This window comes from Benincasa hispida, chromosome 6 (assembly GCF_027475165.1).
Source record: "Benincasa hispida cultivar pf3 chromosome 6, pf3_genome.v1.1, whole genome shotgun sequence".
Lineage (NCBI taxonomy): Eukaryota > Viridiplantae > Streptophyta > Magnoliopsida > Cucurbitales > Cucurbitaceae > Benincasa > Benincasa hispida.
This window is the reverse complement of record NC_143483.1, coordinates 25883952-25898499: the sequence shown is the minus strand read 5'-3', so window position 1 is coordinate 25898499 and position 14548 is coordinate 25883952. Positions and strand designations below refer to the sequence as shown.

The 14548-nt window shown below is 31.8% G+C and overlaps 1 long non-coding RNA gene across 1 annotated transcript; it reads right to left on the bottom strand.

Annotated features, from left to right (window-relative positions):
* Positions 1-5360: 5360 nt before the first annotated feature.
* Positions 5361-9703, bottom strand: LOC120080108 (uncharacterized). Its single transcript, XR_016529945.1, has 4 exons — positions 9585-9703; positions 9421-9512; positions 5664-9346; positions 5361-5567 (listed from the first exon to the last, which is right to left on the bottom strand). It is a non-coding gene; the product is annotated as an uncharacterized LOC120080108 (long non-coding RNA).
* Positions 9704-14548: the final 4845 nt, after the last annotated feature.

Sequence of the window (14548 nt, the reverse complement as noted above, 5' to 3'; positions counted from 1 at the left end):
TCATTTACTTTTAATTTCGCTTTCTCTTGTTATACTTTTCCCAACTATTTTTTAACTTCGTAAGACGTAAATAAACCTTCTTACCACTCATAAACTTAGGTGACATACCTTATTCTACTTTTCCATCAAACCTTCTTTCTTCTATACAGATGAGGAGATGGTAGAAAATGTTGATGCCTCATGTAGGAAAATTTTCTACTATTTTTTAAACAAACTGCAACAGTTTCATCTCCATATGTATGACATGCAGTTTTACCTTTTGTTGTGCACCCACCAAGATTTCCATATGCTGAAAAAATCATTAATAGTCCACATGAGAACGACTCTTAAACTAAAAGATGTTTTGCTAACTATGTTATAATATGATACTCCTGCCCATAATTCTTGTAAATCTTCAACAAGAGGTTGCAAAAAGATATCAATATCATTACTAGGTTGTTTGGGGCCTAGAATTAGTAACGTCAACATTATATTTTCCTTTTTTATGCTAACCATGGAGGTAAATTGTATGTAGCAGGCATTACTGGCCAACAACTATACCTGCTACTCAAGTTAGAAAATGGTTTAAAACCGTCAGTCGCAAGCCCAAAACTTAAATTACATGGGTCCATAGAAAAATATGGTCATTTCCTATTGATTACTTCATATATTATTGAATCAACTGGATGTCGCATCTTACCATCACTACTTTTATGGTTTGAATGCCATAAGAAGTTCTTAGGAATTTCGTAGGTATTAAACATTCGCTTCAACCTTGATATGATAGGAAAATATCTTAAAACTTTAGCAGACACATCTTGTCTAATTTGTTTAGTACGAGCATCCATCAACCATATAGACGAATCAAAATGTGGGATGTTTTTAAGTTCTCATTTTCCTTTCGAAATAGGTAACAATCATTTATACATACGTGAATCTTTTGATATCCCAAATCAAATGTCTTGAAAATTTTCCCAACATCATAAATGGATCTTGGGATAACATTGTTTAAAGGTAGCATATCATGCAATAGTTCCAACAAGTCATTGAAACTTTTATCTGACCAACCACTCATAGCTTTTAGTTTATATAAGGCAAGCTGACATCTTTGTGAATTTTGTACTCTCTGGATAGGGTCTTTGCATCTTCCATTTTTTTTTTTTATTAAGTTCATTATCAATACTTGATGAGCAAGGATCACCATTATCCACTTATTCTTTTTCATATACAGATCTGTACATGTTAAATGTATCAAACTTATATACGTCCTCAAGTTCGTCCCTTGCAAAAACTTACTTACCATGATGATACCAAATTTTATATATCGGGTCCATTCTTTTAATGACTAAATGCTCATAAACAACATCAAATGTACGATGATTCATGTTCCTCCGATCTTTGCGAGGACACATAATTATTTCCACATCTCCTGCATCCTTCTTCACTTTTTCTACAAAATCTAATGCCTTTCATATACTCATCGGTGGCTCTAAACAATAAAATAAAAATTTTAATGTTCAGACTTGACAAATTATTGTTTATTACACCAATACTTTTAACTTTCAATCTTTTGTACCTGTGTAGATGCATGTATCCAATCTTTAGCAAACATTTTTCAAATGTTAGCAATAATAAAAGCTTCAAAGGAAAATAATGAAAGATGTAAAGAGAAAAATAAATTCAATCCAATTGCAAGAAAATAATGTATGAAAAATAAAAGATAGATTACTACAAGGATCCATCAACACGACTTGCTTTATCTATCAATTATAATATTTCTCCATGCCTCCACACCATCAAGAAAAATGCTAAATAAGTGGAATGGGAATGTGGAATTTAAAAAATAGTTTGAAATCAATTTAGTAATATGAAAATTATGTTTTAAGATGTGTAACTAAACATTAAATTGATTTTTAGTCCTTAAACATGTGTTTGAGAGTGATTTCGAAGTTTGAACATGAAAAGGTGTGATTTTAATTATTTTACATTTTTAAATACATTTTTCACATGATTAAATTTGATTTGAAATGATTAAAAACATGTATCAAGTGATTCTAAAAATGATAAAAGTGATTTTAACCTTTCTAGAATCGCTCAAAAACATGCCATAAGTATTCGTAATTTAGAAACGGATTTGATTTTCTCTATTTAATCCAATCCAATATGTAAAATATTACTACAGGTCTTTAGACTTTTATTATTGTATCTATATCTATGTTGTTTCATTACTTAAAAAAAATTATAATTAATCACTAGAATTTCATTTTATGACAATATTAGATTAATGCTTGCTTTGTATGTTTATTGAAGAACTATATAAAGGACTGTAACCAAAGTTAGTCCATTTTATGTAGTCCTAAAAGTTATGATAACATAACTTATTTCAGCATATGATAACATGAAATATCGGTGAGTGTAAGCTTATTTCAGCATATACTTGCAATGGCTACATGTTCAAATTGACAAAGCAACTCTGAAAATCCTTAGAATTTTGTATAATAGCAATCTATGAATAGAATAAATGGAGTGAAATAACAAGGCAATGTACTTAAGAGACAAAGAAGTTAATTAATTAACTCACTAAGCTTCGAAAAGTTCTAAAGTTACTCTCCAACCAAATCTTCTACAACCACATTTTCGACGACGGGTCAAGTCCAAATCACACGAGCTTCTTTGCATATGAAATGATCACCACATAACATTTACCCATACCATCTTGAATTACTTGTAAGCTAAGAAGCACAGATACAGATACGGCTACACGATACGGATACGATCGGATACGACGATTCGTCAATTTCTAAAAAAACTAAAATACCGATATATCTAAGGATGCATCATTTATATATATATATATATTTCTAAAAAAATGAGGATACTGATACGTTGAAAATACATTATTTTTCTTTAAAAAAGTATAGGATATAGATAAATTTAGCATACAAGTTAATAACAATAGCATACAATAGAATACAAACACTAAAATACAATACAAAAAAGCAACATTTAAGATGTTGAAGTACAATAGTTAATAAAATGGAATAGAAAAGTGACTCATATTGTCCAGAAGAAGAAGAAGAAAAAAAAGATTAGAGAAAAGAGTATGAAGATAAACGAAGAACTTATTGTTGAAGATATCCAAATGGTTTATATTTTGATGGATTTTGTAGGGACTCAAATGTGAAGATGGAGATTAGATGATTCTAGTCTAGGATTTGGTCCGTTATTTATTTTTTTTCTTTTAGTTTTGAACTCGAGTAGTGAGTTTTTTAAATAGGTTGCCTAATTTTAAATTGGGAAAGATTAGATGTTACTTGTCTTTTTTCTTTTAAAGAAAAGTACTCATAGAAATAGATACGTCAAATCGCGTGTCAGATACGTATCTGAGAAGTATCTGGAAGTATCAGTATCCAATACGTGTCTGATACTGATTCTTTGCCTCACATGAAGTATCTGTGCTTCATAGCTTGCAAGAATCAACAAACTGAAGTATAGGCCTATTAACGCGAAAAGATGATATTGGTTCCCTTTTCACCGATTAGTGTTCCACAAAATACACCAATTCAAAGAGATAAAATGTGAGACATCTCTTCAGGTTTATTAGCCATATTAATGTACCATAAGCTAAAGTTACAAAAAATGGGGCCAAATACCTCAAAAGAAGGAGGAACTCAAAAAGCAAAAAGGAACACAACTTCTAGATATGCTAAACAGAGAGACTATACTAAGGACCTATTCGAGCTAGTCTACACATACATTGACAATTCTAGTGGGACAATCATTAGACCCTACCACATTTAGTTGCTAAGCTAACTCGTAGAACGTTAAAACTTAGACATTATGGCTTAAACCCATTATGCCTTAGTTATTTCATATTTTCATTGACCCTAGTTGAAGACATGGTGGTTGTATTAAGATCTCTTCTAAGGTAATTTTTGCTTTCAATTTTCAAATGTACTTCAACATTTTTTGTTTTTTATTATTATTATTTTAGAGCAATGGAGATAGTATAGAGAAATATGAAAGCTGAACAACCTTGAAGGCAAAAGGGTTGACAGAGCCCTTCCCAAAGAAACTATGATATAAAAGTCTTTCTACCATAAAGGATCATGGACAAAGTGTAGCTGAAAATATTTTCCTAGGATTATAACATCACTAGGAAGAGGTGCTATATACTACTACACACAAATATCAATGAGTGCAAGCTTATTTCAACATATACTTGCAATGGCTACATGTTCAAATTGACAGAGCAACTATGTAAATCCTTAGAATTTTGTATAATAACAATCTGTGAATAGAATAAATGGAGTGAAATAACAGGGCAATGAACTTAAAAGACACCATATCTTTCGAGTTTTAATTACCTTAATTATGAAGACAACATCCCACTCTAACCCTTATGACTCCATATGGAAAACAAGAAGGAAATCTATCAATGAAACCATAAATTTGTACAACAATACCAATGGTACAAATAAAATATCGTTTCCAAATTTAAGATGATTCTATAAAGTAGGCAAAAAGAAGAAGAACATAGTGAATGATAGTCAAATCGATAAAGTTTTTATTGTCAACACAACGAGAGTAGAAATTTTCGTTTTTTCCGCTTAGATATATATGGTTGATATAAGCTTTTATTTAGAGCGCTAGGCGTTTATTATAATCGATGCAATAATTACAAATAAGCTTATCAAAATTGAGAGAAATACAATAGAAACCTAATTCAATTGGAAAATTTATCTTATATAATAGGATCTTAAAGAGGTTTGTCATATGCTTTTCAAATAAACTTAAAATGTTATAAACTTCGAAGAGAACAACCTGCATCTTTTTCCAAATAAAGTGTCAAAAGATCAATCCTAAGTAACTTATAAACTTGTAAACATCAAAATATCTAATGCAATAACATTAAGAAACTTTTTCCACCATGAATTAAATATGTTATGACCCACAAGTCATATACAAAATTTTATAATTCCTTTGTACTAATCTCACGCTTATATCGGAAATAAAATGACGTTAATCCACAAAGAGAAAGAAAAACTCAACAGCTATAGAGGCACAAAAGAGAATGTTAGCAAAACTCAACAGCTATAGAAGCACAAAAGAGAATGTTAGCAACTCTTTCATAATGAGCAAAGTTAGAAAACATAAACTTTGTTAAGATAAGAAAAATGCTAATTAACAAACATAAATAAAGATGAATAGATAAATAAATAAGAAGCATGGTTATTTCAGCACAAATCATGCTACTCAGCTTTGGTCTAAAGGAAAAGAAAAATCTCATAAGCACCAAAATCTTAAGCATAACAACTTTATCGATCCACCCAAGCTATAGGAATAAGTAAGGTGAAAAGAAAAGTAACGACACTTGATTACTCAGAGAAACGATGCTTAATTATTTAGGTGAAAGGAAAAGTAATACACATGAAATTCTTACCAGTGACAAGCACAGCTTCGTCTGCAGAAGACTCGAAGTTGGAATGTGGAAAAAGTACGCCCCAACGTAAAGCTTCTGTTGAAATGCCTTGAATCTGTTTGTTGGCACTTCAAACAATCAAATACGGGGGTCTCGAACAACCAACCTATTCAGATTTCGTATTCAGCATATTTATTTATTTATAGTTATCTACGATTTTGACCCTAAGGTTTAGAGTGGTGCGTTATATAAACTCTCTAACCTTAGAGGCATCGTTTTGATGTAATTTTCTGAAAACATTCTCTCAAATTGTCGATCTTCTCTATCTCTACGTTCCTTTTTGTGTTCTTTAATTGTCGATTTCGTAAAAACTTCTGTATAACGAAACACAATGTACTACAGATTCAATGATCTCACACATAGCTAATCATTAACTTCATAAAAAGAACCTCACAATTAAAGCTATGTCATCAAGCATTTGTTGTAGTGATTGACTCTTCCCCATAGCATAACAACAACTCCAAATCATCCACCACATCACCGAGTAATGCCAACTCACCACACCAATATACAACCACATATCAACAAGAGAAAATCAAGGAAAAGTCAACATATCACCAAGCATGATCTCAGCAAGATTGACCTACATTTGACAGATTAACCATGCAGCCATTTGAGTTGCATCTTTAACTTATCAACTATGGAAAGGACCGTTGGAAAAATTAATGTGCCATCGACTTACCCTTTTCCATATTGATTTTACTTACTCTTAATTATCTCCTTCCTTGTGTAGTTGATTTGAAAATTAACGATCATTTTCTATCTCCTATGTGCGTGTACAAGAAAGAATACGAGAATTCACCAAGTAATGTCTCCATTCTTTTAGCATATAATTCAAGAATATGAGAGTTAGAAATTCAATTTAAACCAACAATAACGAACCCAAAAGGGTTTGAAAACCTTAATATTCACCAAAATAGTGCTAAAACCTGCTAGTATTCAAGATTAACCAAGAAAAATTCAATGAACAGATACCCCACAGTTGATAAGAATACAAGTGAAATTTGAAAGTGGAGAATAAAGTGGGATGAGCATGGAAGAAAAAGTGTTTACAACATGCCCAATCATTCCTTGCCGCAAATAAACTCTAATTAAAAGGTAAAAAAACACTTGGATTTGAGCTGCAAAGAGGGTATGTATCCCTAAGAACACCAAAAAGAAAGTTGGACCCATAATTTTTTAGATGGTAAAGTCTGCAGTAGAAATAGCACCAAATGATGAAAAATGACATGTAGAAGTATGATAGGAAAATTCTATTTGGAAAGAATCAATTAACCATATTGACTAGTATATCTCAGTTGAGGAACCAAAGAGCATTCAAGATGTAAACACTAAGCACAAGAATGATACGTGATCCTCCTCCTTATATACTGCATGCCCAATAAGTAATAGGTAGAAGTAATGCATAAAATATTATTCATACCAAACACGTTGACAAAGCAAGCAATAACACTATAGAGGTATTAGTAGTAGAATCACTTAAATTTTGGAGGAGCTACACACCTTGGCGAGATTTTGTTGCAATCTTTTGATATTAGCAACACTAAAACTCCTTAAATATGTTAAAAGTCATCCCTCTATTGGGTTGTATGTCCTAAAATTCATAGTTTGTAAAGTTAAACACATTCTATCATCAATAAAGATGTTATTCAACATTTCTTCAATAAAGTTATTGAATCTTTAAATTGTATTCATACCGTCTAAATCCAATAAACTAAGATTCATGGATATTACATGAATACTTCAACTTTATGTAGAGACATAAAGATGGATCAAGTTCGAGTAAATAACCAAAATGGTCTATAGTATATGAATAAGGTTGGGTGTCTTATTCTGGCAACACTATTAGATGCGACCAACTCTGTAACGTTTACAAGTTGTTGTAAAGGTACTACAAATGAAGTGATCCTAATTCGTTCATGTATTGACATGAGGAGTGGGAGCGTCCTATGCAATGAGTTTGCATAAGTCACTGTTACTCTATAATGCTGTTTACTATTTAAGACTGACTATTTCATTTAGATGACTTAAGTAACTCGATCTTAATCCTGAGCTAACTATGAACTCCTGTTTATTCAGGATTATCCTTAGATTTACATAGGTGAGAGTTGGCTCAACAACACCGACTCAATAAGCCTTCTTTTTCAGGGTAAGACCGAGTAAATAGCTAGGAACATAGGGTGCAAGACGAAATTCACGCCTACCCGATTTAGGGATAGGAGAAAGGTTGTTCTCTTAAGTACTGAATCCAGGTCTTGAATAAGAGGCTCCACTCTCCCATTGACTCGAGAGGGATCCAGTTAGTAATTGGATCATAAACCAAATTGGATCAGTAAGAACTTAAGGAATGAGACGTAATATTGAGGGTCAAACATCATATTGACCCAGTCATTATTACAAACAATCTGTGAAAGGTCGACTTACTGATTATGGTTAAATCATGTGGACACAAATATATCTATAGTGAGAGGAATGCAACTATCGAGCTATAATAGTGTGACTTGATAGTTAACAAATACTGATTAATTTGGACTAAAGAGTTTTAGCCGATTAATCTTAAATCGTTGGAAACATGAACACCTTGAATTAATAAATTAAGTGAACTTGAAATGATATCAATTTGAATTGCTCAAATTTAATTTCAATTTGAATATGTTCAAATTGAGATTAGAGTTTGAGTTTGAATAAGTTTAAATTTAAATTAGGGTTTGTATTATTTTATTCGATATAATTAACATTTAATTTATCGAAATCAAACAAAATTGAGAGTTTATAATATTTAAATATTAATTACATAAATAAGATTCATGTTGAAAATTAGATGTATGATTAATTTAATATTTGATATTAAATTAATTAATTAAATAAATATGTTTTATTAATTATAAATTCAAATTAATTCTAATTTTAATTCAATTTGAGAAATTGAATTTTGATTTGATTAAATTATAAACGGATTAAATCAGGTTTTAATTAATTTGGAATTAATTGAAATTGAAAATTTGAAAAAATGGAGAAAATGGGTTTTTCCCATATTTTCTCCAAGCATGAGGTGTTCCTTATGTAAAAAGACACAATTCCACTAATTGATTGTATAAGCTGCTGGCATCTTGGGGAAGCTGAAATGCTTGCATGCTGCAAGTGATTAAAACTCTCTGAAAAATGAAGGGATAGAGATGGTTGAGATTTTTGGTTGGAAACAAGGTTCTGCTAATTTTCTATTCTTCTCTCTTCAAACTCACAAAACACCTTCACAAATTCACTCAAATCTGAGTTCTACCACTTAAATTCAAGACTGAGAATGGTAGAAAAGATCTCTTAATGAATTTCCTATCAAATTGGCTGAAATCGTGTGAAGATCAACTTGGATCAAGAAAATTTCATCAAAGATATGTTAAACTTGAAATTTACTTGTGATTTTCTATAAAAACATGCTTTAGAACTCAAATTAAATGTAATTAGAGTGCTAATTGATTCTATTTGATTTTAGTTGCTTCCATCGCATTCTTGTGTATCCCACCAACCGCATTTAGAGCATCGCCAGAGATGATACAAATAACGCGAAGTGCATGACGAAATAACCATTTGAGCTCAGGAGATCATAAAGAAACGTACCACAAGTTCTCGTATACTTCTTTCACAACTTGTTCATCATCAATTTGGCTAGATCAAAACCCTAAAAAATTTATAACATACCCTATAAATTTTTGGCGAACTCTTTAATTTTGCAATTTCTCCGTCTCAATGCTAGATTGAAATAGTCGAGCACCTCCGCACCACCTTGCCTTTAGCCAAGCGCCTCCGTGCCACCTTGCCTCAGATTGAAACAATCGGTCGAGATCCCCAACATCAACAAAATCAAGAACCCTAAAACTTTTCAGAAAACTGAAAAGATGAAACTAAGGAAGTCAAGATAATACAAAAGAAAGTGTGAAGAAGAAATCGAGAGAGGAGAAAACCTTCGCTTGCCACAAAATTCAACTTAAGATTACAAAAATCCACAAAATCCAAATTAGGATAAAAAATCGGGAGAGCATAACCTTCGATTGCCCTACAAATTTTCAAAATAAAGTGTGAAGAAGAGAGGAAAAGAGAGGGTTTAGATAGAAGGAAGAACACTGACCTAGGAGTACGCAAGATAAAACCTTCGCGTGCCGAGATTTGGGTCGTGTGAAGATTTGAGGGGGAATTTTAATTCCTTTTTTTTTCATTAAAAATAAGCGCCAAAATAATATTACCGCCTAAAACTTTAAGATTTTTAATAACCTTTTGTAAAAAGGCTCTTAACTAAAGTTATCTTATCAAACCTTTGTTGTAGTGGCCATAAAAGATCTAGTCAAAAGTCTTTCATATTTATCCATCCTCAATTCACACGCATCATCCATTATCCATCGTAGAAATATATGCATCAGATATAAGATATGATGGCATTCTCAAATAGTCTATTAATGGTCGAAGTTAGATATCATTCCGGTATCTAGCTAATGATGGCATTCTCAAATAGTCTATTAATGGTCGAAGTTAGATATCATTCCGGTATCTAGCTAAGATCTACGACAAATTATTCAACCATAAAAAAAAGGAGATTTTATCAATTTTTTATGTACAAATAATGGAACAATCACAAACACTTTTTTTACTATGGATCTACTACCAGAAACTCAATGCGTAATCTTATCATTCAATGTGCATTCCTGAATAATCTCATTTTTCAATTATTTTCAAAGTGATTTAATCGATAAAAGCATTTTGATATATTAAAAATCTAGTTTCTTGACAAATTTTTGTCAGATGGAAAAGCAATACTATCTTGACTTCAAAATTGAAACTATAAAAGGAAGTACAAACTTCATTCCTTATTACCTCACGAGAGAATTCTTCAAGGAAAGAGTGAAAGACAGAAAGAAAAGAATGAATGAATTCTACTAGTAAGAAAGAATAAAAGAATGATCGTGATCAAGAACAACGACAACGATCAACACCTCTGCAAACCAAAACCTCGTACTCTCAAGCATTTGAATTTCTCAAAGGAGAACTATCACAAGCAATGGAGGATCGAAAAGGGAAAAATCCTCAAACAATACCATTATCAAATAAATTTCAAATTTTGGGATCTTCCATCCCTTCATGGTCTTTGCCTTGACAATCAACTCTTCTCCTATCAAAATCGAGGAATCATCCTCTCCTCCAACCACTTACGTCCAAGTCATCATAAACTCAAACTCTCAAAATTCAAAAGTTATACCCCCAAACAAAATCTTTAATTGTCGATCATCTTCATCTACCTCTTACCATAATAAAACTCAAACTTCATATATTACAACTCTTAAGCTAGAAATCATGAAACAATCCAAAAAACATTTTCGTCAAATTTCCATTTCCAAATCATCCACAAAAAACTTGTCTATTCTATGAATTTGTTCTTATTGGTACCGCCAATTGAAATCACTCGTAACAAAAACAAAGATGACTCTAACAGAATTGCCTTTTCAAAAGTCAAGATTCTTCGTATTCTAACTCCAACCAAATGAAACCAAAGTATTTATACCAAAAAAAGTTTTTCTCATCAATTTCTTCCATAAATTTATTCATACATTTTACAATGTGTGTTTGGTTAAAAAGTTTTAATAATTTCTGGTTCATAATGTTTGATGAAACATTTATTCAAAATTTTTCATTATGATTTAATGATTGGTAGGATATATTTGGTCTTGATGAGGCCATCCTACCATACAATTTGAATGTTTTAAATACTTTTTAGATAATATTTTCTCAAATTCTATTGACTTAACTCGACGTTTTTCAAATTATTTTCATCTGGCATGGATCTTTTGCTGGAATTACACAATCACAAAATCGAATGGAATCTCCCGCCTTTTCCAAACATACAAAGTCAAGTGGTGGGACAAATTCAACACAACTATTGCTTAAAAAAAATGTGGTGGATAAATGGTTCTCCATCTATCCCCACAACATGAAGCCAATATTGAGAATGGTGTCCTAAATCTCCTGATAGTCTCGTAGTTTGTAAACTCTGTAAACATATTGTTATTAATAAAATAAGTGTTATTTTATAAGCATTTGCTCAATCCAATAAACTAAGATTCGAGGTTATTTTATGTAAATTTAAACAAGTATGTAGAGACATACAGGTGTATCTTGTTTAAATTAATAACTTTAATGGTCTGTAGTAAATGGATAAGGAGGGATACCTTATCCTGGTGACATTACGGATACAACCCGCTTTGTAGATGTTACAAGGGTTATAAAGTGCTATAAACGGTCTAATCCTAATCATTTATGTGGAGACATGCAAGCGAGGTATCCTATACAAAGAGTTTATATAAGACCGAACCACAAAATGATTAGTCTCTTTATATAACGTCATTGATAATTGAGACTTACATTTCATTAGAATTACCATAGGTGACATGACCTTAATCCTGAGTAAGTTGGGAACTCCTACTCATGAGAGCGGTCATTTGATTTGTATGGGTGAGAGTGGCCAGATTGTCAACTCAACAAGCCTACCATTTTGGGGATTCATCTGATTGGGGAGTTAGGAACTCAGCTACACGAGACGGAATTCACTCATTCCCCGAAGCAGGGGTAAGTAAATAAATTAGTTCTTTAAGGGCTGATATTGTGTCTTGAACATATAGTGACCACACCCTCTCCTGGGAAGAGAGGACTCAGTCATAGTGGGACTATGACTTATTGTTCATTAGAGAAATTAGTGATACTTAGGAGTTAGATGTAACTATAGGGATAAAACGGTAAATTGGCCCAGTTGTACTTACAAGTGATTTGTGAAGGGTCATCGCACTGTTGATTGGTCATATTTAATGGATACATATATATATATATATATATATATATATATATATATATATATATAGCGTGAAAAGTGTAACTGTCGGTCTTTAGTGGAGTGTCTGGCAGTTAACAAATGGTAGATATCGTGATTAAAGAGTTTAGTCAGTTATTCAGGTACCGTTGGAGCTTCAAGCTACAGGTCCATAAGGTCCCCTTGGTAGCTCACTGAGTTCAAATTGAGAATCAGATCTTGGGTTAGTTTGAAGTGTTCAAATTAACAAGAGGAAATTTGATTATATATGGTATAATTAAATTGATTCAATTATATGTGATATAATTGATATGATGTATTTGATATATTATTGGAAGAATTAATATAAATGTGATTTATATTAAATACCATAAAATAGAAAACGAATTATGGTTTATTTATTGCATATAATGTAATATTAAAACTATAGGTTATAAATATAATATGATGAGTTAGTTATTATATTTATTTATAATATATTAATTATGTGACAATTAATTATTCTTTTTTTCAATAACCGCTTGAGTGGGAGGTTATTTACAGTTTATGGTAACTGTGAGATAGAAAGAAAAAATTGTTTTTCAATAAGATTCAAAGATCATTCGGTTGAATCATTCTCACAAAAGAAAAACACTATCGAGTAAAAGATGTTTCACTAAACGATAATTTACAAAGACTAAACGATCAAGTATCAAGTCTATACGATGGACTTCCTTCTTCTGTCGTATACTCGATCGTTTACTTCCTCCTTCCCTCTATCCAAAGTCATACAAAACCCACAACTCCTAGATTCTCTTACCGAGAATACCAAGGTAACTCTTGTGGTGGCGTCTTGTTTACTCGCTAGTGTTCGAGGATCAAGGATCGAGTTTCACTTGTTGAGATTGAGGATCGAGTTTCACTTGTTGAGATCAAGGATCTTTCAGTTGATCGTTGAGATCGAGTTCTGATCGTTGCGTTTGAGTTCTTCTTTGGACGCGTTGGAGACTGATTAAGGGAAATACGTGAAGAAAGAGTTCTTCAATGGTATTATACTCGATTCCCTTATTTGTTCTTTAAGAAACATGTTGTAATTTTAGTCTTTGTGCATAACTATTTTTGAATAACTGTAAATGTATGTGTTCTTTCTCAATGGAGTTTGGAACGATCCGCTTCCGCACACTGGTTCTCTAGTTTAGAGTTCATTCAGCCAAACCTACAAAAAAAAGTCAACAATTCTCGACTAAAAAATCAAGACTAATGGTTGCAATAACACAAGTATCAAATGAAGAAAAACTCAATGTTATCATTCAACGAATTTCGTCTCAATCCACTACCAGCAAGAAGAAAATATATCAAACCTTCAAGAAGAAGAGGATGAAAATGAATATGCAAATTTTATGCATCACATTTACACTAAAACCTAATCCACCAATCCAGTCAGTAGAAGACAAAATTCTCAAGTTGCAAATGAAGATAAAGTATTATACGTGCGTTATTTTAGGTCTTAAAGTGTCAAAGTATTGTACAGGTGTAATTTTAGATTTTAAGTGTCATATTTTGTAAAGACGTGTCCTATAACCCATGATGTAAATAATAATTTGGCTTGTTTTATGTAAATAGTGTAGTAAGTAGCCAAGGCAGAGGTTTTTTTGGATGGGTCTTATGTAAATTTCTTTTGAATACTTTTCCCGAGAAAAGGAAGAACTTGTAAAATTTCAATGAAAGTTCTTATTTTCTCCAAATTCTTCCTCTTTGAATCACCGCTATCATCTTCAATTTTCAATTTCAAGTAAGTATCTTCTCAATTTTGACTTCCCATATTTTTATTAAAATAATTATTTGTTTATTCCTTTTAATAATTCCAATATTATCATTATTTTAATTTCCAACAAATAAAAACATTAAATTTAATTTTCACATTTACATCAATTTCTTCATACCATCATTCCCACACACCTCCACGTATCACCCATGCATCACAACCACATCTCCCACATTACCACCACATATTGCCATGTGCCATCACCACAAAATGTATGCATAATTACATCAAATGAAAAGAGGGTTTCATAAATACATGTGAAGATCTTCTTGAATCTTCAAATTCAGTTGCAATCTTCTCCTCTTTTGGTCTTGAAACTCCACTAGATCTTTTCTACTTTCAGACCTAAAATTGAGTTGTGGGACTCAAAACAAGCTGAATTAAGGAATGAATTTGGATGGAGAAGCTGGTTTTACAGCAACCAAGTGAAGAACAT